Source organism: Pipistrellus hanaki (assembly GCF_964339955.1).
Source record: "Pipistrellus hanaki genome assembly, chromosome: 1".
Taxonomy (NCBI): domain Eukaryota; kingdom Metazoa; phylum Chordata; class Mammalia; order Chiroptera; family Vespertilionidae; genus Pipistrellus; species Pipistrellus hanaki.
This window is the reverse complement of record NC_140503.1, coordinates 114200313-114204040: the sequence shown is the minus strand read 5'-3', so window position 1 is coordinate 114204040 and position 3728 is coordinate 114200313. Positions and strand designations below refer to the sequence as shown.

The window sequence follows — 3728 nt, the reverse complement described above, 5'->3', positions numbered from 1 at the left end:
AAGTTTGAAGGCTCTGATGTTTTACGTTACCTGCAAGTTAACAAATTAGCCTCCCCAGTTTCATGATACTGGCAAAATATATAACATGTTCCTGAGTCAGAGACTAAGGACTTTGTTAGTCAGACCACAGAAAACAGTACGGTCATAAGCTTATTTGCAACAGTTCCCTTTCCCCAAGTCCCACAGGTTGATGCAGATGGTCTCAGGCGAATGTCCATACATGCACCAGCTGTGTTATAGGAGAAGGATTCTGTTTTTAGGACATTTTAATCTTTACTAAAACTGGATATCTTTGTCAAAACCAAAATCTGGGTACAGTTTGCGTTTTTGTTTTGTTTTTTCTAAAAAATCCTATGACTCTTGTTAATTATTTTGACAAATAGAATATCTAGAAAGCAAGAAAAGAGGTATATGCATTCATATGAAGTGAGAAGCAGACATAAAATTGAGCACAAATCCATTAACTATTATGCCTTTTGTTATTAAAGAAGCCTAAGTACATATCTTTTTTCATAGTTGTGGTTATTTCTGTATTTATTCTACCACATAAGTTTACCCTTACCACTTTTTGTTTTTGGTTTTCTTTAACTCGTGTGGCATCTTTTCCCATCATGACCATTCTATCCAGGTAATGGAAACAAACAAACAACAAAAAAAAGTATGATTAGAGACCTGTAAATGGGTAAATTTTTACCCATTTACAAACTACCTGAAGAACCTCATTTCTGCTCTTGTCACTTTTCATTTTGACCAAAGCAGTTCTATCAAGCTAGATTTAGCTCCAGTTCAAATTGGCCATTTCTAAAAAACAAATAAATATTCCATAATAAAGTCTTGCTATTATTGGTGACACTCTTTATTTTATGTATCTACTAGGGGCCCAGTGCACGAATTGGTGCATGGGTGGGGTCCCTTAGGGCAGCCTGCAGGGAATGGGCCGAAACCTACAGTCCAAAGCCACCTGCCGCTCCTGCCTGCTGCTCCTGCTCATCCTGGCCCCACTGCACTTGCCGATGTCTCTCGCCCAGCCAGTCCTTATCAGAAGAGGCTCACACTGTCCACAGAAGCGCTTGCCAGCTGTTAGCCCTGCATCTGGTGCCCACCCAAAGGGTGTTGGGGGCACCACGACGTGATTGGCCTCCAGGCGAGCGGTGGGGACACACTTACTGGACTGGGATCCAGATTCCTCCTGCCAATGTTCACACTGGTTGTCAGGAACCACCTGGTGGCCGCTTCCAGGAGGCCAGCAGGAGTGTCAGGATTAGACTGGCAGTGCTGGTTTGTTGGTGCCTGGCCTGTTCTCTGGAGATTGGACCTGCAGGCCTACTAAGGGAGTGAGTGGCTGCTGCTGGGTTCCTGGGCCGCCAGGACGGGTCAGTCAGCTGAGCGGAGCTCCTGCTATGGGAACTTACTGCCCACCAGGGGGCAGCTCCTTCATTGAACGTCTGCCCCTGGTGGTCAGTGCGTGTCATAGCTACTGATCGACCAGTCTTTCTGTTGTTGGGTCATTCAGTTGCTTAGACTATAAATATATATATATATATTTCTCTCCATGTGTCTTTTCCTACTTAACATGACACAAATTATTTGTATTAATCCACTAAACAGTTCTCAAAATGACTTCTACTTATAGAATTATAAGACTAATAATTATCTATTTCATTCTCCTGACTTTAGTTAGGTAATACATCAATAACTGCCCTTTATAGACAATTAAGGATCAGTTACCTGGTAATTAAAAATTAACAGGAGTATATAGAGAGGTATCTACTAGTAAATTGGTTAACTCTAGGGACAATGCATGATAATATTTTTTCTCTTTCAAACTAATAAGTTGTGTTAATTACAAATTAATCTCCACTTGATATTTTTATTTGTTCAGATTTTTTATTCTCTATAAAATTCAAGTTAGTATTATCCATATATTTGTTTATTTTATTAAGGAAAGTATGTGCATGCTACAAAAGTCATTTTTAGCACACTATTTTCTTCAGTATTTCACTCTTATTTAGGAACCAGTTTTATTAGATTCCTTGAAATATCAACTGTGGACCATTAGAGATGTTAATAGTCTACATGGAATTTTCCATTATAATAATGCCAACATGCTTCTTTTCCGACAAAACACCAAACGGCGGATGACGCCGGTGCCGCGGGAGGGCCAGGAGGCCCCGGGGGCCCCGGAATAGGAAGTTGCAGCGGCTTCCGTGGAGGATTTGGCAGCGGCCTCCGGGGCCGGGGTCGTGGCCGGGGTCGGGGCAGGGGCCGAGGCCGCGGAGCTCGTGGAGGCAAGGCCGAGGACAAGGAGTGGATCCCTGTCACCAAGCTGGGCCGCCTGGTCAAGGACATGAAGATCAAATCCCTAGAGGAGATCTACCTATTCTCCTTGTCCATCAAGGAGTCTGAGATCATTGACTTTTTCTTGGGGCATCCCTCAAGGATGAGGTGTTGAAGATCATGCCTGTGCAAAAGCAGACCCGTGCTGGCCAGAGGACCCGGTTCAAGGCATTTGTCGCCATTGGGGACTACAATGGACATGTTGGTCTGGGTGTTAAGTGCTCAAAGGAAGTAGCCACTGCCATCCGCGGAGCCATTATCCTGGCCAAGCTCCCTATTGTGCCCGTGCGGCGAGGCTACTGGGGAAACAAGATCGGCAAGCCCCACACGGTTCCTTGCAAAGTGACTGGCCGCTGTGGCTCTGTGCTGGTGCACCTCATCCCTGCCCCCAGGGGTACGGGCATTGTCTCGGCCCCTGTGCCTAAGAAGTTGCTGATGATGGCCGGTATTGATGACTGCTACACCTCGGCCAGGGGCTGCACTGCCACCCTGGGCAACTTTGCCAAGGCCACCTTTGATGCCATCTCTAAGACCTACAGCTATCTCACCCCGAATCTCTGGAAGGAGACGGTGTTCACCAAGTCTCCCTATCAGGAATTCACTGACCGTCTTGTGAAGACTCACTCCAGAGTTTCTGTGCAGAGGCCCCAGGCTCCAGCTGTGGCCACTACATAATTAATTTTATACAAGAAAAATAAAGTGATGATTTAAGCCTGAAAAATAAAAAATAATGCCAACATTTTCCCCCCTAATTTTTCTGTTACAGCATTGATTTCTAATCACTTTTTGAAACTTTTTTTTCAATTTTTATCCTAATACTGTTAAATATTATGAACTTTGCAATATAAGAAAATAAGCTATCATTTCGTAACTCTAGATATAGTGCATATTTTCAGAGGTAAAGTTTTATTTCAGCTATTATTTTACAGTGTGTATCACCTGAATTATAAACATCTTTCATTTAAATACTATACAACTGGCCAATAAGGTAAAAACTGCTGACATTAGGAGTGCCTTTCCCTGCCTTCATTCACCTTCTCACTGCTCCTTCTCTATTTCTGACAAGTGGAGATTAATTTGTAATTAACATAATTTATTAGTTTGAAAGCTGCTGCTGCTTGCTGAAGACAAGCAATAAGCCTGGGAGTTCACTTCTACCCCTTTATCTACCCACTCCCTCCATGTTTAAGTGCTGGACTCTTTGATGACCGTGAAACTAAAGCATTGCATGGTGGTGATAATGCTGTAAAAACACTTGGAGTTGCTTCTGTACTTCTCTAGAATATCAAGTTTCAGGTGCAGTCCCAATGTACAGGTTTGTGTCCCATACCAGTGTCACAAAGCTTTACTAGTGATAGCAAAGGCTTATAATGATCTTCACATACATATCT

At 43.2% G+C, this 3728-nt stretch overlaps 1 pseudogene across 1 annotated transcript; it reads left to right on the top strand.

Annotated features, from left to right (window-relative positions):
- Positions 1-2098: 2098 nt before the first annotated feature.
- On the top strand, positions 2099-3049 carry LOC311620770 (small ribosomal subunit protein uS5-like; annotated as a pseudogene). The gene has a single exon. The product of its transcript is annotated as a small ribosomal subunit protein uS5-like (transcript).
- Positions 3050-3728: the final 679 nt, after the last annotated feature.